The 21,482-nt window shown below is 44.7% G+C and overlaps 1 long non-coding RNA gene across 2 annotated transcripts in view; it reads left to right on the forward strand.

The window, feature by feature from the left end:
- The window catches only part of LOC102900121, a 47,606-nt gene extending 26,536 nt beyond the window's left edge, over positions 1-21,070 (forward strand). Inside the window, exons 5-6 of one of the 2 annotated variants that reach the window (XR_006597560.1) lie at positions 16,591-17,063; positions 19,501-21,070. This is a non-coding gene — a long non-coding RNA (uncharacterized LOC102900121). Of the gene's footprint in view, positions 1-1,959; positions 1,992-16,590; positions 17,064-19,500 lie in introns of those variants that run through there. The other variant, XR_006597562.1, reaches the window with a different exon arrangement.
- The last annotated feature ends 412 nt before the right edge of the window (positions 21,071-21,482 follow it).

Here is a 21,482-nt window from a genome sequence, read left to right on the forward strand (position 1 = left end):
TACATTGTCCCAGAATGATCTTCCAAAACATAAATTCGACTGTGTAATTCCTCTGTTTACATCCTTCACTTGCTTTCAACTACCTATAAGAAATAGATATAGATTGAAGCCTTATTCTGGCCCAGCTCATGGCCCAGTCTGGCCCCTGCCTTCCTCATTACTTCATCCTGTGCTGCTGTGTCACTTTCTGTGCTCTGGGCTCCCTTCTTGGCCTTCACGCTGTTCTCTCTGCCTCCGACACTTCCCCTGCCTTTTACCAAATTAACTCCTACATACCCCTCAGATCTTGGGCATCTGGGTCCAGACTTTTATTTAACTTTCATGTGATTACATCAGTTTCTTCTGCACATAGCTCCGAGTTACATGATTATATGTGCTATTATTTAACGTCTTCCTGTCCCATGAGATGCAAAATTTTACATGAACAGAGGCCATGGCCATCTGAGTTTCCATAGTAACTCCCTTACCGGGCAAAAAGAAGGCATCTAATACTTATTGAATAAAGGCACCAAAGAAAGTTTAAGTGGAGGGTAAGCAAAGGTACCTGGGTGAGAAAGATAAGTGGGCACAGGGTGGTTGCCCAGTTGGGAAGGTATAGGGTCCTGGGAGACAACACTCAAAGGGCAAGGCTTTGACTTCCAGATGGAAGAAGGAGTACCATGGTTTGTAGACAAAGGGAGCCATGGTTTCTGGATAGAAGAAAGCCCCTGAACTTGCTATCAGTTGTTATAAACGTATGTATGCTTTCATATTTCATCTCTTTTCTCCAGTGTTTATCTCTGCAAGGTGATCTTTGAGTAACAAGTACACCTATTTCTCATTTATTTGTATATATGTATAAATTGATTTGTTCTTCAGAATCTTCCGGAAACAAAAAGGCAGCTAACAAAACAACTGGATGATCTCAGGAAGTTAAGATCAGAGATTGTTTTCCAAACTTTTACTAATAACTTTGAGAAGCCAACTCTAAGATCTTTTTAAAGATCTTTTTTTAAAAGATCTCTGTCATGTTCTTTCATTTAGCTCTATTTGACTCCGATGAAAATTCTTTTCCTCGCCTTCTGTGATTCAATGTTTTCCTGAGACTGTGCTCATCCTTTGTTCCATTTCATCTTATCTTCTCTGTCTTTCCTGCCCCCTAATCATGAGTCTTCCACAGGGTTCTGGACCCAGCCTTTCCTCTCCTCACTTTCTCCTCCCCACTGAGCATCTGTTCACCAAGCATCTCTTTGGGGATCACTCTCTCACCGGGTGCTCTTAATGATAATGACTTTCAGGACCCCTGGCTGGAGGTCATGCTGTGCTGCTGCTTCCAAGGCTCCAAAATCTCCTTTTACTCCATAGTCAGCTCTATTGCAATATAAGATGAGATAAAGAATTCCCTGGGTGATGTAATATGTGGATGGTAAGATTACATTTCTATTAATTCCTCCTAAAATCTTTGTCTCCCTAAAAGAATGGAGATGAGCCCCAAACATAGTCAGTACAATTCAACTCTACCTCTGGGAATGAACTATTTTCTTCTATCCCAAGACTGGGCTTCCTGAGAAAATGATCCACATTTCCCTAAGAAGATAAAACTTGATTCAAGCCTAGAAATATTTAACTATAAGCTTATCATAAGCATTAAAAAGATATTGATCACCTATCTAATCCTGACATCCATTTCTTCAGTTACCCAATACTCCACTGATTCAAGGGAATGTGTACATTATAATAATAACAGTTTTGTGACCTCAAAGTAACATTTCTCATTACCTCCTTGTTGCAAGATTAGCTAAAATGGTTGTGTGTGTGTGTGTGTATGCACGCACACACGCATGTGCATATATATGTGTGTATGATTCAGAAACTTTTAAAAAGGCTCCAACTGCTTTGGGTTGTTCTTCGAAATCTGTTTTTTGTTTTACTTTCTTTTTTTTTTAATTTTTTTTTAACGTTTATTTATTTTTGAGACAGAGAGACACAGAGCATGAAGGGGGGAGGGGCAGAGAGAGAAGGAGACACAGAATCGGAAGCAGGCTCCAAGGCTCGAGCCATCAGCCCAGAGCCTGACGCGGGGCTCGAACTCACAGACCGCAAGATCGCGACCTGAGCTGAAGTCGGACGCTTAACCAACTGCGCCACCCAGGCGCCCCTTATTTTTCTTTCTAAAACACACATGTGCTTTGTGCACATCTCAGCAACGAACAAAACTTATGTGTTTAGCCCTGACTTCCCTCCGGAGCTCATCCCCCTAATTTTTTCCTGCTCAACAGACCAGTTCACATAAAAACTAACTGTGAATTCCTTGAAAGCAGGGGCAATATTGGATATAATTTTATATACTCCATGCCTAGTACAGTGCCCAGTTCAGAGCAGACGCCCAGAAGTATTAAAGAAATGAATGGACATTATGCAAGATTATGAGATTATGGGATACTGTTTGTGGAAAGCACTTAAGGGTCAAGTATATTGGTATGGGTTACTATTAATTGAAAGGGTACTATTAATTAAAAAATAACAATAGCAATCAACATTTGCACTATACTTGAAGATATGTTAGCATTAAAGTCATGTATTAGTACTTTCTTTTTTGAGAGAGAGAGAGAGAGAGAGAGAGCATGTGCACATGCATGCATGAGTTGGAGAGGGGCAGAGGGAGACAAAGAGATTTGTATGCAGGTTCCATGCTCAGTGCAGAGCCCAACGCAGGGCTCTGTCCCACACCCCTAGGATCATTACCTGAGCCAAAATCAAGAGTCATATGCTTAACTGACTGCACCACTCAGATGGCCCCATGTATTAATACTTCAAACTTAATTTAGCAACATCTTCCTCAGTATGGCTACAACCTTAAGTCCTACTCCTCCAAACTAATGAAATCAGCCCAGTCAATGTCCCTGGAACATATTATCTTTATTTCTATCATGTATCTGTAATTTTTGATAAAATTGGATTCCTATTTATTCTTATTTAAATGTTCTTCAAGGTTTATCTCAGCCCCCACCTCCTATAGCAAGGATTCCCTCAGCCTTCAAGCCCACATGTCTCTGTCCTCTGAATTCTTTAAAAAAAATTTTTTTTACATTTATTTATTTTTGAGAGACAGAGTGAGACAGAGCATGAGCAGAGGAAGGGCAGAGAGAGAAAGAGACACAGAATCTGAAGCAGGCTCCAGGCTCTGAACAAGCATTCAGCACAGAGCCTGATGTGGGGCTCGAACTCACGAACCGCGAGATCATGACCTGAGCCGAAGTCGAACGCTCAACCGGCCAAGCCACCCAGGCACCCCCAGGGTCATCCTAGTTTTAAAGCTGGCATTTGCAGCTTTGTTTATTCTCATTTTTCGAAGTCTATGTCAAAAGGATGGCACTGAGGTAGTTTAAAATCAAAGGCAAAGTGTGATATAAAGTTCCCCAATTATATTATAAGCTGAATTCATACCTACATAATGTTTCTGTGTTTTTGATTTTTGTATGTATAAGGTCATTGATCAGAAGAGAACTGGAATGGGGATATATGGGAGGATTTAAAGACTTCCAATTTTCCCAACCCTCAACCCACTCTTAGCATCCCCTTTTGAGTCTCCTCTTTCCTTGTCTGATTAGGCATCTCCATGTTTGGCCTGAGGATTCTGACCTTCTCCCAGATGGAGAAGAGCAGATTCTCTTAATGCTCTATGCACCCCCACCCCCCACCAAACCATTTTACATGCCAATCCTTGATATCTCCAGACATGTAGCTAAAATCAGAGCCCAGAATTTCCTAAGGGGAGGGGAAGATTTACAAAGCCAAACCCAGTAGATTTACCCACCAAAAGCCTTACAAGACTTTACTCAATTATATTGACAAAGATCCGCCGATGTGTGAGAAAAGGGATCCTGAGGGCTATTGAGTCAGGCGGGAGGAATAAACATCATTTTGATCAGGATAACTGTGGGTACAATCACCCATGATTCCATATCTACTAATGCTACGCTGAGTAGCTGAGAGCCGTTCTCACAGAGTGCTTGTCAGCTGAAGAAGCCTTGGCTCAATTGGAAGTTCAGTCTCGGGAAAGTTGAGAGGCCGGAAATGGTGAGTTCAATAGAGAAGAAAATAACTCAAAGATGTCAAGAGATAGGAATGCAGTTGTAGAAGTAGCCCCATAGATGACCTCATCATCAGGGCCTGAGATAGCCACTGGCGAGGGAAACACACAACGTCTTTGAAAAGCAACATAGTGGCTCTTCTACTGTAGGAAGATGCTGCCATTGAAAAGGCAACTTGCCTTGATTGCGATGACCATGGGAACGTCCCAAGGTGGCAAAGGGTATGTAATTACACTAGAACAGACAAATACAAATAGGTACACACTCACCTTGGTAGACATTAGGACTCATCGGAAAGACTGATCTGCTGAGGTCTTAGGGCATGGTAGGTTGATCATCGAGTTCCTGGCCCAGCTTGATGTATATAACTGAGAAAATTCCAGATTTGGTGAACCAAGGCTACCACCGTATCAGAAGGTTGGGGTCATCTCTAAATCTCAATCAGTTCACAGGTCCACACTTCCTCAAATGAAGGCTTAATAACCCACTTTCTAGCATTGCAGGTGATAGTACTGAATTTCACAACTAGCCTTCCTCAGAGGCACTTGTGTCCATTCTTATGGGTCCCTGTACTGCGGAAAAGAAAATTCCCAAACTTTTCAGGAGTATTTGGACATTGGCTTCAAGCCGACCATATTACAAAAGCAGGAGACCACTACAGATCAGGTGAGTAATAGAATTTTGGAGTGTGTGTGTTAGACTTTTTTTTTCTTCTGGTGGTGGTGGGGAATATAATAAAGTTTGGAGAAGATGGGGCACCTGGATGGCTCAGTCAGTTAAGTGTCCGACGTCAGCTCAGGGCAGGATCTCACAGTTTGTGAGTTCGAGCCCCACGTCGGGCTCTGGGCTGACAGCTCAGAGCCTGGAGCCTGCTTCAGATTCTGTGTCTCCCTCTCTCTCTCTCTGCCCCTCCCTGCTTGTGCTCTGTCTGTCTCTCTCTCTCAAAAATAAATACTTTAAAAATTTTTAATTTCAAAAAACAGGGAGAAGAATGTAAAACCCATGACGAGTTTTCGCTCATGTAATAGCATCTATTCTCCCCTTCAACACTGAGTCCCTTCCCCCTTGCATCTTGGAGTCTCGCATGCTCCAGTCTCCCTCACACCCTAAGGTCTTTGAACTTGCTTGTCCCTGATCTGACCTTCCATCTCACCTCTTCCTACCCCCTCACCTAATGAATTCTTCCTCACCCTTCACATGCCAGCTCCAGCTGGGACACTTCCATAGGGAAACTTGCCTGTGCCCATCTCTGCTCGAATCAAGGAATTTGGTCAACTTCCTTGGTTCAACAGCACATGGGACAGTGTTCCTTTCCTCCAAAACACTATCCTCAGTGTGTTGGTATAAGGTCATGAGGGCGACTTGATCAGTATTGGACAATATTAACCTGATTAGTATCCACCGGATGGTGAGCACCTTAAGAGCCGGAACCACATGTTTTTCTTCATCACTGGATCCTTGTCTCCCAAGTACAATGCCTGGCATGGCAGACCCTCAAAAATATCTGTCGAATGAATGAATGAATAAATGAATGTACCTACATTGTTTATTTAAAAAAAAAAAAAACCTTATAAGAATTCAAATTTGGCATACATCAGCCACTATCTTTCAGGATCTTTAGTATTGGCAGCCCTTTTTTCTGGTAATGGTGAGCAGAAACATATTATCCTTCTCACTACGCATGTCTGAAGGTGTAAGTGTGCCCCCCTCCAGAACAGAGCCTGCATCAATAAAGTCACAGTAAGATACTCTTTCCTAAAGTTTAACCAGACTATTAAGGGCTGACTTGGGATCTGAAAAAAGTAACAAGATTCTACGGCAAGGATAACAAGGGAAAATGGAACCATCCGTCATCTCTTTCTGTCCTTTGTTTCAGCATCCCGGGGAAGGGGTTAAGGGAAGGGTTTGCGGCTGAGAGACTGGATTTTAATTGGTCTACAAAACTCTAATAAAGCTTTGTTTCGCGTCTTTAATTTCACCATACTTCCCTTTTAACAAACTTCAAGGAAATAACTCACCCTGAACTGCAACAGTAGATTGCCAAAGAGCCACCAAATAAGAAAGGCACATGTTTCCTGTATTTGGGTGAATGAACCAGCAATGCTCACTTAAAAGGCTTTTTTACTAGCAGAGGATGCAAAAGAGGTTTTCCTCCAGTGTTACTTTTCTAATGAAAACATTTGGTGCCACCTGCTGGCAAAATTCACAGGGACTTCTTGGCATTCACAGAGCATAAAGGTCTCCCGAACAAGCTAGATCTGAAAAACTCTACAACGAATTGGGCAAATTTCTAAGAAGAGAGAGAATTTAAGTTTCTTATTTTCTTACTGGAAAAAAAAAATCCCATCTGAGATACTCCACCACTTGGGCGATTTATGTTCCCGCAGAAGTATTTAACTGAAAATTTTCTTTACAGGAATATACTTTTGGGGCGCCTGGGTAGCTCAGTTTGGGTGAGCGTCCGACCTCGGCTCAGGTCATGATCTCGCAGCTCATGAGTTCGAGCCCCGCGTCGGGCTCTGGGCTGACAGCTCAGAGCCTGGAGCCTGCTTCGGATTCTGGGTCTCCCTCTCTCTCTGCCCCTAACCCACTCACATTCTGTCTCTGTCTCTCTCAAAAATAAATAAACATTTTAAAAAATTGTTTTAAATAAAGGAATATACTTTTGGGGCGCCTGAATGGCTCAGTCTGTTAAGCATCTGGCTTCGGTTCAGGTCATGATCCCGTGGTTCATGGGTCGAGCCCCACGTTGGGCTCTGTAGTGACAGCCCAGAGCCTGGATCCTGCTTCGGATTCTGTGTCTCCCTCTCTCTCTGCCCCTTCCCTGCTCACACTCTGGCTCTCTCTGTCTCTCAAAAATGAATAAAGGTTAAAAGAAATTTTTTTAAAGGAATATACTTTCTACATAGCTCATTCTTTTTTTTTTTTTTAATTTTTTTTTCAACGTTTATTTATTTTTGGGATAGAGAGAGACAGAGCATGAACGGGGGAGGGGCAGAGAGAGAGGGAGACACAGAATCGGAAACAGTCTCCAGGCTCTGAGCCATCAGCCCAGAGCCCGACACGGGGCTCGAACTCACGGACCGTGAGATCGTGACCTGGCTGAAGTCGGACGCTTAACTGACTGCGCCACCCAGGCGCCCCTCTACATAGCTCATTCTTGAGCTAACAGGACAGTTGAGAGGAGAAGGAATTGCCCAGAAATCCTAAGGCCTCTTCCATCTCTTAACACACTAGGATTCTGAGAAGGTTCGAGAATGTTTCTCATGATAACATTTGGCCCAAGCAAACTCATCCAGTTGGCTAGCTTTCCCTTTGCGAAAAGCCTCACATTCCACTTCCTTGGGTAAAACACAAATAAACCCAGTTAGTCCTTCTGATGTTTTACCAACCAAAATTACACTTCTTAACCTACCATTCATTCCTGAGTACGAGAAAGACTAGAGGAGGGATATTTAGTGTCTTAACAAGCTCATGTGAGGATAGCTGACATAATTAACTAGCTGACTTATTACTTTAACTGGCTGACATAATTAACACAAATTATGTTTCAGAGAAATCCACCCCCTTATAAATCAACTGTGTTTACAAATCCCCACATGCTCAAGCCATGTGTAGGAGCAGCAAGGAGAAAAAAAGTAATTTTCCTGGAAATGTGTGGGTTGATTAGCCGAGACAAGCCCTGTCCGCCTCGCCCTCCCGAGGCACATTCATGGTAAAGGTGTTTCTTAGTAGGCTGACCTCATTGGTGCCGAGCGTCGGAAATTTGGTCCTAAGGATCAGCCGGTACAGAAAGGCATCCGCAGACTTAGCAAAGTGGTTAGCGTTTCTCAGAGGCCCAAGAGATTAGGTGACTCTTCCGTGGGCCTTTACAGTTAGGGCAGAGCCAGAGACAAGACGCGAGGTCCCCCGATTCTCTGCCTTCTGCTTCTCCTTTGTCCTCAAGCTTGCTCTAACGGATGCCTTCCTATGGCACGCAGAACAAGAAAGTGACCGGAGAGGAGGAAAAACCCCCTGTGAGTGCAAATAATCTACATCGCTCAGCTGGGTGTCTTTCTCTTTAAAGAAATGAAAAAAAGCCCTTGAAATCAAACAAAGGGGGAGGGGAGAAAATGACAACTCGGCTAAGCAGAAGGCATGCAGCAAAGTGAATCCTGATGCCCGTGTTAAGTGCCTACTAGGTGACCGAGTACTTTGCACACATTATCGTCAAGTCTAGTAAACACTCTTCGAGAGGGCGCGGTCATGTCCGTTTCACAGGTGAGCCGGTGGTAAGTGACCCACCGTCGCGCGGTAATGAAGGGCAGAAGCTGCCCGTGACACCAGGACTCCCGTCTCCAAACCTACGGTCTGTTCACTTGGCCAGGCCGCCTTCTCTGCGCGCCTAGAACTGTGCCCCTTCTTGCGGGCAACTTGGACGGGACCAGGGGCAGAAGCACTGAGAGCCCACCGAAGCACGTCCTCCATCACGAGCTAAGGAAGTGCCATTTCTAATAAGCCCCCTTAATGCACAGAGTGGCCCCCCGGCAGCATAACCTCCGGTAGCTGTTGAACTCAGCATTTGCCTTTAAAATGAGAATTATTGACTCAGGGCGAAGACTTCAGTTTCAAGCATGAGTCATCCCGCCCAGCAGACCTGGTTTGTTTTTAGCCAAATGTGGGGTGTGTGTTCACCAACAAAGCATGTCACAGAGGATGTACACACACACACACACACACACACACGTCCGCCTATTACAGCTCCCTCAGACATCCCTTGCCTGCCAGAATAGGGTCTGTTTGTGACCGCCCCCCAGCCCCCAACAGCGCTAGGGAATGTGATCTTTGCAGAGGTCACAGACAGGAAATGACCTTGAGGAAAGTCACTTGATGTCATTCCTTGAATGTTCTGCTGTCAGCTCCTAAAACTGTCAGGAATGAGGTAGTGAGTGTCTCCTTCAGCTGCACAAACAGAGGCCACCAAAGGATTCCAGGAAAGAAAAAAGTGGGCGATCATAGTAATTCGCATGTGAACCAAACCCGGCAGCTGCCATTTTCTAGAGGCAGGACGTTGAACGATACGTGTGGCATCTCAGTTTTCCTATCCACTGGGTGGGCCTCAGAGCATGACACAGGTAGTCCCTGGTGAAAATGCTGCTTCCCGTTCTTTCTGTCTGCAGCCTCCAAACTCATGATGTGATCACTGGCGTCCATCCGAACCCAGAACTGTGGCCCCCACGAAGGGTTGACCAGCCCAGCTCCCCTGCTGTCGAGACCACACTGATGCTAAAACAGGACAAATCCACAAGCCGGACATTTAATATAAAACTGCTTGCATCAGATTCTTGAAGGGTCCGTTTCCCCCCAAACGTTGAAGAGTCACTGTTATAAAGTCTCCTCCCTCCCAGCTTCTGGAAGCTGTCTCTTCTTCTTGGTAACTGTCACCGAAGGGGTCAGGCCTCATGGCTTCTCCTCAAATACTGCAGCCCGTCCACACTGTCTCCCTGTCTTCAAGCTTCCCCTCTGTCATTCTCCGCACCACTGCTGGAGTGGGCACTCTGACCCACCCGTCAAAAGCAGTGCATATGGTTGGTTGTCTCCTGGTATCATTCCCTGTCTCCTTTCAGACAGAGCCTGGGTTTTATTCAGGGATCCACAGCTCTCTCCTTTTCCTTGGATGGGCCTCACTGGCCTAACCAGCGACTGGTTTAGTTACGATCCACATCTCAATTCTGGGCAATGATATGTGGGAGATGGTTTTGGGCTATTTCTCGGAAAGTTCTTCATCACTCTTATCTGTAGGCCACGAAACAGACATAACTCTGTCATGATGCTATCACACTGCTTTATTCCTTGACATCTTTTGGTCCCTACTGAGACCGCAAGTTCACAGACTAGACCTTCCCTTATGCTACTTTTCATCCCATTCCTAATACAATACCTAGGACATGGCAGGTTCTCAAATAGCATTTGTTGAATGAATGGGTGGATGGATGAACGTACGAATAACATTATAAGCCATCCTAAGTGGTGAATTTTCCTAATGTACTTTCTAATAGACAAAAAAACAAAGACCTGGGGCACCTGCGTGGCTCAGTCAGTTAAGTGCCCTACTCTCGATTTCGGCTCAGGTCGTGATCTCACTGTTGTGAATTCTAGCCCCCACATCCCAAAGCCGACAGTGCAGAGCCTGCTTGAGATTCTCCCTCTCCCTTTCTCTCTGCCCCTCCCCTGCTCACATTGTCTCTCTTTCTCTCTCTCTCAAAATAAATAAACTTAAAAAAAAAAAAAGACAAAGACCTTAGTTCACAGCATCCACTTAGAGATAACATTTGGCTACAAACTGTCATCGGTCATTGCTGTCTTTTCCAGAACATGTTTCGGGGCCAGATTTGAAACTTCTTTCCCAATTAGGAAATGGCTTCTCAATGATATACACAAGGGGACTCCTGTACAGGATGTTATGATCACAACAAATCGAGGTTTTAGGACACCAAAGGCAGTGAGACTTTCAACACCCTGTCCCTCTCAGTAGAGACAATACCGTGCACTGGCCCGCACCAGCACAATCAACATGAGAGGTAAATCAGAAGGGATCCCGGCATCATTTGAACGTGGATGAAGTGGATATAAGGTATAAGGTCTACTCCCCTCATCACCAAACGCATTAAAGTAACAATCCTGTCGGTTCCTATACAGTCCAGAGGACAAATTAGCAAAGCTGTATACAGACCGCTATGGAATCATTTGCAATTAAGAGCGGTAATTTAGCTCCTGTTCCTGTAATTACAACTTCTCCTGTGTGGACAGACAGATCCCTCATTGTGTCTGGAACAATCGCAGCATTCCAAACACAAAGCACGCCAAAGCAGCATACCCCAGGGCCGGCTCTGTCCACAATCTATCGCTCACAGCTCTGTGCTGCAGCCGGCTGGAGGACCCAGTTTCCTGCCATTGTTAGCACACTGAGCTTAGAATTCCATCCAAATGGATTTGACCCTTTACTAAACAGCAGTGCATATTTCCCTGATTAGTATATTCCTGTGTTTAGATGGGAAGTGGCAAGGTTGGGGGAGGTAAAGGGAGAAAGACAAGGAAAATAACAAGAAGAAAAAAAAACAACTTTTTTCTATTCAGGCTGTAATGGTTACAACCTGGAGCCCTGGCTCCATCCACAAGTGTAAAAAAACTGCTCTCCCAGACATAAATACACAGACTTCTATCAGAAATCCTGTGTTCCGTGCGTGTAGTAAAGTAACTGGACCGGGAGTGAGCACACACACCTGGCTTCATCAATAAACAGGCATTGTGGGGCTCCTGGGTGGCTCAGTCGGTTACGCGTCCGACTTGATCTCACGGTTTGCGGGTTCGAGTCCCACGTCAGGCTCTGTGCTGACCGTTCAGAGCCTGGAGCCTGCTTCGGATTCTGTGTCTCCCTCTCTCTCTCTCTGCCCCTCCCCTGCTCATGCTCTGTTTCTCTCTGCCTCAAAAATAAGTAAAACATTAACAAAATTTTTTAAATAAACAGGCATTGCTATGGGGGCTCTGTTTATTCACAACAGGAGGACACAAAGAATGGCAACCTCTTGTGATGGTCTTTATCTGCATAGTCTCTGTTTCTTAACATCTTCTTTCTTCTCATGGTGACATTAACTAGGGGCTTTTGGTATTGGGCAACTGGGGTGATTCCTAGATATGCAAGACTACAGGGCTCCTCTCCACACAATGCCTTCTAGCATCAGACCTTACTTTTTTTGCTGTTTTCTCACCACTTCTATCCGTTTGTATTGCCCTTTATATCGAGCTAAAACTACCTCTTATAGATCAATTCACCATGTGTCTTATAGCAAATATCTTATGACCACATGTATATTAAGGTCTATTTAAAAAAAAAAAAAGATCTATTTATAAATGACCCAAAGGCAGAGAAAAAATAATGCACCATCTAAAAACCCGTGAGGCTATCAACATTTAAAACTTAAGTGCTTCAAAAGGCGCCATTGAGAAAGTTAAAAGGTGACACACAGAGAGGGAAACCATAAAAAAGTTTTGCAAATCAGATGTCTCATAAAGGTCTTGTATCTAGAAAACATAGGGAACTGTGACAACTCAAATAACCAAATAAAAATGGACAAGAATCTGAACAGACATCTCTCTGGAGAAGACGTACAAATGACCACAAGCACATAAAAAGATGCTCAACATCGCTAGCCATCGGATGAATGCAAATCAAAACCACAAGGAGATTGCACCGCACACCTACTCGAATGGCTCTTTAAGAAAAAGAAAGACCAATAATAACGAGTGCTGGACCACTCAGATGCTGCTAATGGGAATTCAAAATGGTGCAGATGCTTTGGGAAACAGTGTAGCACCTCCTTAAGTAGTTAAACATAGAGTTATCATGTCACTTGGCAATTCTACTCTGAGGTACGTACCCAAGAGACATGAAAACATTTGTCCACACAAATACTTATACATGAATGGGTCTAGCAGCATCATTCCCAAGAGCTAAAAAAGTAGAAACAAGCCAACGTCCAACAACTAATGAAACCACAAATGAAATGCTATATAACCATTGCAATGGAATAGTACTCAGCAATAAAAAGACATGAAACATGAACACATGCCACAATGTGGGTGAACCCGGAGAACATACTGAATGAAAGAAGCCAGTCGCAAAAGACTACACGTTTTAGGATTGCATCGTATGTGATATGCACAGTTGGCAAGTGATAGAGGCAGAGAAAAGATCGGCGGTTGCCAAAGCTGAGGCGACAAAGTAACTGAATAGAAATGTCTCCAAAGACAATGCAGAGATGGCCAAGGGGAGTATTTGGGGCTGACAATTAAGAGATGTAGGGTTTCTCTTTAGGGTAATGGAAATGGTCTAAAACTGATGGTGGTGACAGATACACAGCTCTGTGAATACAGTAAATGTCATCGATCTGTATACTTTAAATGAGCCAATTGGATGTGATGTGAGTTGTATCTCAACAAAACTTTAAACAGAACCGTGAGGTTAGTTAAATACTCATAATGTGTTACCAAATTTCATTGAAAGAGCATGGGGCTTAAGCCTGGAACCCTTGAAGTCTTGTCCTAACGTTGACCCCACTCTAAACTAAGTAAACCAGGGCGATTCTCTTCAGTCGCGACTTCCGTGCCCTCACCTGTAAATGAGGAGGGTGGACAGATGTTCTCTGAAGACCTTCCTGCCCCCCCTTTTTAAAAAACACTGACCTCCCACACAATTGTGCTGATAAAGTGCCCTGACTGTTCTTTGAACTCTCTAAAGTTATCATATTCTTTTCTTTGGTTTTTAAAATTCCACCGCCGACTCCACTGGGTAGTTAAAATAATAAGTTAATTGTGTTTGATTTCAATGAGAGCAGTGTTTTAAATTAGTGTGATTTGTTTACATGCTGATAACAGCCGTTTTCTGTGAGCTTGGGGTTGGGGGGGTACCACTGAGCTGATACAAGTGGAACCTGCTGACTTAGAACTAGGCCAGGACCGGGGGGAGACGGGCAGTGGAGGACCTGGGAAGCCCCTTCCTACCCATTCTAAGTGAGACCCACAGTCCTTCCTGCACTAATCCTCATTTTCCAGTGTCCTTCTGGGTGATTCTGAGCATGTCAGGTCACTAGCCCAGCACTACACAGACCTGCAGATTAGTCCTGGCCTGTGGATTCATCACCTTATGGCCTAACATTTTTGGGACACGAGTTTTGTTGTTATAGTTTTGACTTTTTTGACCTAATGGTGATGGGCACAGGGTCTCTCTCTGCCAAACTGCCGCATAAATCACTGGCCAGATAAATCGCTTGCCTGATCCAATGTAATTCACCCAAGCCTGGCCACAGAGGGTCCAGAACAGGGTCCCTTGTCTCCCAACCCCTCGCGTTTGCAGGTGACCTGACTGCACTGAGGCAGGGACTGTCTGTTCTCCCTCTTCCCCAGGCCTCTAAATTCCATTATGATAATGGCCTTGAGCATAAAACACATGGAAAGGGGTCCTAGTCATTTCTGTTTTTTTTAATGTTTTATTTGTTTATTTTTTTTTTGAGAGAGAGAGAGAGAGAGCACGAGCGGATATGAGGTGGGCTCTGTACTGACAGGCTGACAGCAGTGAGCCTGATGTGGGGCTCGAACTCATGAACCCTGAGATCATGACGTGAGCCCAAGTTGGATGCTCAACCGACGGAACTAACCGGGCATCCCACAGTTGCTAGCTATTTAATGCCTGCGACAGTCGGCATCCTCAACCAGTCGTTGAGATCAGAACCGAGGCTGTTTCTCCACTACCCCCCTCAGTACCTACGATAGTCACAATAGGCATTAAATGAGCATTTGTTAACTGTCAACTTTAAAGTTGGTCCTCAGGGAACACTTACAAAGATGTGGTCCGCGGCAGATGTAGTAAGCAAGCCAAATGTGGAAAATGGCAGTAGAAAATTTTGTGAAGTGTTACGGTCACACCCTACTTAGAATCCAGTTCGAACTTTTCTTAGGATACATTTAAGCAGTTCTGGAATTTTTATGATCTGTATTCTGAAGACCGCCCTGAAGCTTCCTCCTTATACTTGCCTTTTTACACCTTCTTTCTCATCTCACTAAATGATCACCAACGGTAGCCTTTTGTCCTCACACTATTTTTGGAATAATAGAAACGTTTGGAATCCGTGTAGATAAAGTCTATATGCATACCCAACTAGCAACCTTCTGAAAAACAGGTTTATTGCAAATTACTTCAATCAATTTGATCTTGGGCAATTTTGGGAGTTGGGTTTGGTAGGTTGCAGTCGTTTTCAAGAACATTTGAGTGGGCAATAATTAGCTTTCCTCTGCAACCCTGCCAACAAGTCATAATGGAAGCCAGTCTCACGCTAAACTCTCATACACACACGTCCATTTAATAAACATTTGTTAACAAAGCGGGCTCAGTACAGTTCATCAACTGGTTGTCTAAACTTAATCAAGTCTCAGCAATCTGTTCCTTTAGCGGTTCCAAATACACCCTGTAAAATGTTTGCTCACAACAGGCACAGCAATATTCCTGAGCAAGACTCAAAACATAATCAACATGATCACATCTGTTAAGCAACGACTGGACATAGGACCAAGTGGGGCTTGAGCTAAGCAAATATCCCCAAGGAGAATGGGTCCATGGTTGAGTGAATTCTTAGGTCCTGTTTAGTTAGAGACACGGAACGCCTCCAAGCTCTAATCTACACATCTTGAATCTTTTTAACTGTGCCAATGAGAACTAATTAACACGAATTAATAGAAACCCATCGTTGATACATGATGTAAGATTAAACGAAGCAATGGTAGTTGAACAAGGAGGCTTTGTAAAAGATGTGTCTGGCCTTTCTGATATAACCTTGGCTGGCCCCATCCCAAATCGCCATTCTTCATTAGCACCTGGCATTGACCTAAGCTAGGGTAACTCACGTGGAGTACCACACGACTTATACCCCAGTATTTGTAAGTAACTTACAGGCATCACAACAAGCCTGGAAATGAACATTTTATAAGTTGAACCTCTTTGAAAAAAATACTTTGCATCGTTTTGTAAAGAATTTCTCCTATCCCCATAGTTATCTTTTAAATGATGTTTTAAAATCTGGTTTTCTTAAAAGCAGGCTTACATGGGGCAGAATGTTGTTAATGTGAGCATTTAGAGGGTCTTATGAATAAGCAATGAAATGGAAAGGTGGATGTCCACCTAGTGACACTGCCTGCTCCCTGAGGAAGGTTCTGGAGGGAAGAAAACATTCTTTCTCTAATCTCTGAAGTCTTCCAGATGACTAAGAATCACATTGACAAGAGACAGACTAACCGGGAGTTAAAAAAAAAAAAAATCTATAATGTGCACACTGAGGCTCAATCATGAAATTGACACCTAAAGAAATGACCAAGGCAGCCATTTTTTATACATTCTAGACAAAGAGACAGGGAATTTGTGAGGAATTGACAGGATGAAGAAAACAGGTGTTTCAGAGCTTTAATCAGTAGGGAATTCTAGCAGAATTCAGGCTGAGGTAGTAGATTAGAAAAAAAAATAACGAGGTTTGTTTCTACAGCTTTCTTGGTGATAAGGACGTCTTCTTAGTGCAGGGAGGGTATTTTCCATATGGGAGATTTGTTTCCTGCTTTCAAGGGGACAAAAGAGGGTTGGAGTGTTCTTGCAGGGGCTGTTTCTTAAGTGATTTTTATTTAAAATAATCAGTATGCCAAAGGGACACACTTGGGGGAGGCTGGACGTGACCTCTTGCAGGTCCTTTAAGCAAGGTTGGGAGCAGAGGGGCTCGGAGGCACCCTGACTGCCAGCCTAGACTCCTCTCTTCACTTGGGGGCCCCGATCTTTCCCCCAGAAGGGTTGTGGGGGCCCCGATCTCTCCCCAGAAGGGTTATGGGGGCCCCAATCTCTCCCCAGAAGGGTTGTGGGGGCCCCGATCTCTCCCCAGAAGGGTTGTGGGGGCCCCGATCTCTCCCCAGAAGGGTTGTGGATTTTTTTTCTGTACCACTCCAGGAACACACTGAATAAATAAATACCCTGAAGGTCAAGGAGCACCAGGAGAACAAAAATCCATATCCGCACATGCGAAACATTGACTGTGAACACCACGTCAGGGAGTTTATGGACCTCCCCACCGCCACCAGCACCGGTTTCATCCTTAATCCCCTGGGAATCCACCGAGGTGGTCAAGACATCAGCTCTGACCTTAGTGACGTCAGGAAACCCAGCGATCTTCCCTGAGCTACAGGGGAATCGGCTCTCACCGCTCGTCCGACTGTATCCCCGGACTGCGAGGAGGAAGCGGATGCGGAAGCACATGGGAAAGGTCGGTTCACTGCGTGAATGCGTGGGGATTCTATTAATGAGATGACAACGTGCAGCGAACACAAGCCTCTGTCGTCCCTGCCTCTGCCAGGACGCACTGAGTCAGCTCACGCTCTCCCTGGTTTTCATCACAACCAGACAAGCAGGACTGCCCTCTGCAGGTGGGAACCTTAACTTGGGTGTCTTCTCCCCTCTTGAAATGCTGTCCTTTGCTTTAAAAAAAAAAAAAAAAAAAAAAAAAAAGTTTATTTATTTTTGAGAGAGAGTGTGTGTGAGGAGGGAACGGGCAGAGGGAGAGGGACAGAGAGAATCCTAAGCAGGTTCTGCCCTGTGTGCACAGAGCCAGATGTGGGGCTGGAACTCACAAACCGCCGAGCGCTTGACCTGAGCTGAAATCAAGAGTCTGAGGCTCAACAGACTGAGCCACCCAGGCACCCCGCTGGCCCTTGCTTTTAACCTGTTTTCCTTCCCCACCCATCCTCACTCAGAGCGGGCCCGGGGCCCTGAGTCCCTGCACGGCTCAGTTAAATCACACTGAAGGCCCAGTGACTTAACGCAGTGTTTCTCTCTATCAGTATTCCATATTTTGTAAACAAGCTGTACCATTAGTGCTGATGCTTAAGAATGCATCTCTAATAATGGAATTCCAATAATTATTACAACGGCCTGGAAAAGTTATGTTTTAAGGAAGGTCCTCAGGTCAGTCATGTAGTTTCTCACATATTCCTCATCAGCTGGAAGACAGTTTGCTAATGGCTTGACCTTTTTATAGAGATGAGAGGATCCTTGGCCCATATCTAGGCAGGAGGATCTGAAAATGGCAGTTAAGGGGCACCTGGGTGGCTCGGTCGGTTGAGCGTCCAACTTCAGCTCAGGTCTGATCTCGCAGGTCTTGGGTTGGAGCCCGGCGTCGGGCTCTGTGCTGACAGCCCCGAGCCTGGCCTGCTTTGGATTCTGTGTCTCCTTCTCTCTCTGCCCCTTCCCCAGCTCACACTCTGTCTCTCTCTCTCAGAAATAAACATTAAAAAAAAAAACAAAACTTTGAAAGTGGTAGTTAAGAATTCAGGCCCCCCACCTCTCTGAGTTCATGGTTACGCACTCTGTCAAGGTGTAGAGATCCTCAAGGGATCACTGTGGGGTTGGAAGACCCTCCTATTACCCCATCTGTCACCTGAAAAGCGTTTGAAAGCTCGAAGCCTAACAGCCCGATTTATCTCCCCCCATCTGGCCTGCTCCCGCTCACCCCCCAAAAACCCACACCAGGAGCAGATCTAGGGCCAGAGTCCTCTGTTACGGTTCTTCCTTCAGACGGACAGCCTGGTCCTGGGTGTTCTTGCTCCCTTGCTGCATTTTCCCAATACGTGACCCCTCCCTACCCAGGATCCCACTCGCCTAATCAAGTCCTGGCTTGATCTATATGAGCGCCTCCGGGCCCAGCTCATGCCCCCTGATAATGCTGAGCCCACCCCAGTCCTGCAGCGGAGGAGAGGGCTCTCCGTGTCCTAGCCTTGCACAGTCCTCTCCGCCTACGGCCGTCTCTGCCAATTCGTCACCACAGACCTAGATTCCAAAGGAGAAACTTAGAAGGGTATATGCTTTCCTAGAAGCCAACAGTGATGGTGCAAAGACTTCTAATGCCATCAGGGCTTACAAAACAAAAACGAGTCTACGTTAAGTTTATCTTCTGTGTAATCCATTCAAGAGACCCGGAACCCCGTATTTTCTATCCACCTTCGATTTCCATTTTCTGTTTCTTCTCTGTCCAAATTCGAATGGCTCAGCTGAAGTTGAGACCATATTTGCTACTCATGTTTGTTTGAACACTTAGGCTCTGTGAAAATATTTGCCTCCCAAATTCCCAATGATAGACAGATGTCCTAGCTCATTGCTGTTGTTTTTAAAGTATCTTGGCAGGGAGAGAACTGGTTTCATATTTCAAAGAATCCTTTTTTTTTACTAAAACGTCCTGGTATTACCACAAAAAGCACTTAGAGCATGAACTCACCAAGTGGAGCGACCAGGAAGCCCCTTAAAAAGAAAAGGCACCTCTTCATTTTTCTCTCCAGGCCTGCTCATTAGCTCAGTGACCTTGGGTCTCATCTCTCCGGGTCTTGGTTTCCTTTGTGACTGAGGGATTTGTTTGATTTCTAAGGTTTCTTCCAGCCATGACCTTGCACGGTTCTATCAAAACAGGTCACAGTGAAAGAAAGCATAATTTTGCTCTGAGCACAGGGATTTTCAGGAGAAGATTATGAATCTGCAAATAGAGTTGAAGATGTCATCAATCTCCCTCTGCTAACAAAATGCATTTCCATTTGCCCCTGCTCTAGTCTTTCATGGAGTAATTGGAAATAGCCTTGAGCGGTAAAGATTTGATGGGCCTCGGGGAAAGCCGGGTTCATTCTCCCGCCCAAGGATTCCAAAGTTGAAAAATGTCAGAGACACCTCCTCTCGCCAAACCAGATCCCCACTAGCCATGTCAGCTGGGTCCATCTCCGCACCCAGCGCGATAAATATGAACACGTGTTTTCATAGATGGAAAAAAAAATGCAGGAAGGACCCCTGGCTCAGCACTTTCATTCCTTGTCTGTTTCACAGGCAAAGTAAAGTTCTTCTGGAATTGAAAGAAGTAGAGAAAATCCTGGATCTGTTGCAGCTGCCTTTGATATGCATTCCACTCAATCATTTGGTCACTGAGTCAGGACTCCACTGGCCCCTTAAGTTCTGGAATTGAGGGCGTAGGGGAATTGGGAGTAGGGGAGACAGAGTTGCCAATCACCTCATGATTTCTCCTGAACCGGGCTCGTAGTGGGTTAATCAAGCTACAGCCATCACTTTGCTCCTACGGCCCCTGATTTCCCAACACAGCTCTAAAATGTCTCTGCATAAAATAGGACAACTCACTGACAACGTCCCGGATCATTTTGCCTGGATCATGGGTCAAATAAAGGCCAAAGGGTGAGCGATAAAATAGTGAGCTGCAGAAACTTGGCCTGCTGTCTGGAGGTTATTTGGCCTTTTCTCCCCTTATCTCCTGGATGCTGTGTCTCTATCACTTTACTGTTCCTTTGCGTTCTTATCCAAACCCACAGGCTGTGCTTCTACGAACACATACAACATGGAGATCTAAGATGTCAGTTTCATGCACCACTCGAAAGAAATGGCTGACCCTAGCCCCGTCCTCAGAGTTACAGGCATGTAGGAACATTTTTGGCTCAAAATTCAGTCCTCCACCTCCATTCTTCCACATGTCCCTTTTCTAATGAAAAGCAATCTGGAAAACACACACACACACACACACACACACACACACACACACTCAACTAGCTCCATTTTTTTTTTGCTTTTTTTTTTTTTTACTGTTTTCTGTGAACCAAAGTATAGCTTTTTATTTATTCCCATTAAGCTCATGTAGAAGGAAAGTGTCGGAAGAGCCTCTATCACAGTCAAGGTTTCATAGTTTCACTAAAAAAAAAACGCGCCATTAGAATTTAGAATTCTTCCCCAACTATGAGTTTAAAAGGGTTAGGAAAAGTTCCCTGCCCATGATTCAGTGTATAAAGCTCTAGAGAAACATTTCATATGGGAAAAATGAGGCCAAGCAAAGAGGAAAATGAAAACAGGGATCTGGAAGCAGCCAATTGACAAGAGCATCTCAAAAAAATAGCATTCCCAGGCAGCAAAAGGCACACACACACACACACACACACACCCCTATGTTCCATCCATACACACATGTACACATGGGCACACATATACACACACGGCTTTGAACCCAGTGTGTGGTGCAACCATGTTCATGTTTCATGGGCTCCTTCTGTGCTTTGTTCGTAATCTCTAAATTCTACTGCAGGAGCCAAGTTCTGGAAAGGTCAAACATGATTCTCTAGTTGATTGTTTGTTTTTAATGCAGGAATTCCTGACTGTATCTCTTTTGGCTTCCATACCACGGTGACCATTTATCTATTCGACAGATATATTCCTTGGTGAATATCTACCATGTTCTAGGCTCTGTGTATGCAGCTTTATGGAACACTGTCTTTGACTTATGGCACTCCTGCTCTTGGATGAGATGGGCGTAGAAATAGGTAATTAGAACAAAAACGTGCGGTATGAAGGAGTACATGCACCATATGTGGAAACACAAATAAAGGAATGGCTAACCCTGCTTGGAGAAAGATTTATGCTGAGCCTAGAAGGATAAGGAGGAGTTCACTGAGGAAGCAGGAAGGGCATAATGAGCCACGGGTAGATCATGGACAACAATAGAAGAGAGAAAGAGACTGGGGTGTTCAGGAGACAGCAGATACCACGTGGTTGGCATTTAGGAAGGGAGTCAGATTCTGAAAGACACTGACCACCATGCTGAGAAATTTTAGCTTTATTGCATAGGGAGTGTTGCAGCACAAAGGTGTTCTCTTTCCCCCTCTCCTTATCTTTCTCCATCTCTCTCTCTCTCTCCCCCCTCCCCCGTCTCTCCCCCACAAGCATCGCTAGTAACATGGATTTGTTGAGATTTTTGTTGCTGCAGGATAAGTTTTGTCAACAGCAGAATGAAGGAAAAGTAGGTAGAAGAGACA

The sequence above is a fragment of the Felis catus genome, chromosome B2, assembly GCF_018350175.1.
Source record: "Felis catus isolate Fca126 chromosome B2, F.catus_Fca126_mat1.0, whole genome shotgun sequence".
In the NCBI taxonomy this organism is placed as follows: domain Eukaryota; kingdom Metazoa; phylum Chordata; class Mammalia; order Carnivora; family Felidae; genus Felis; species Felis catus.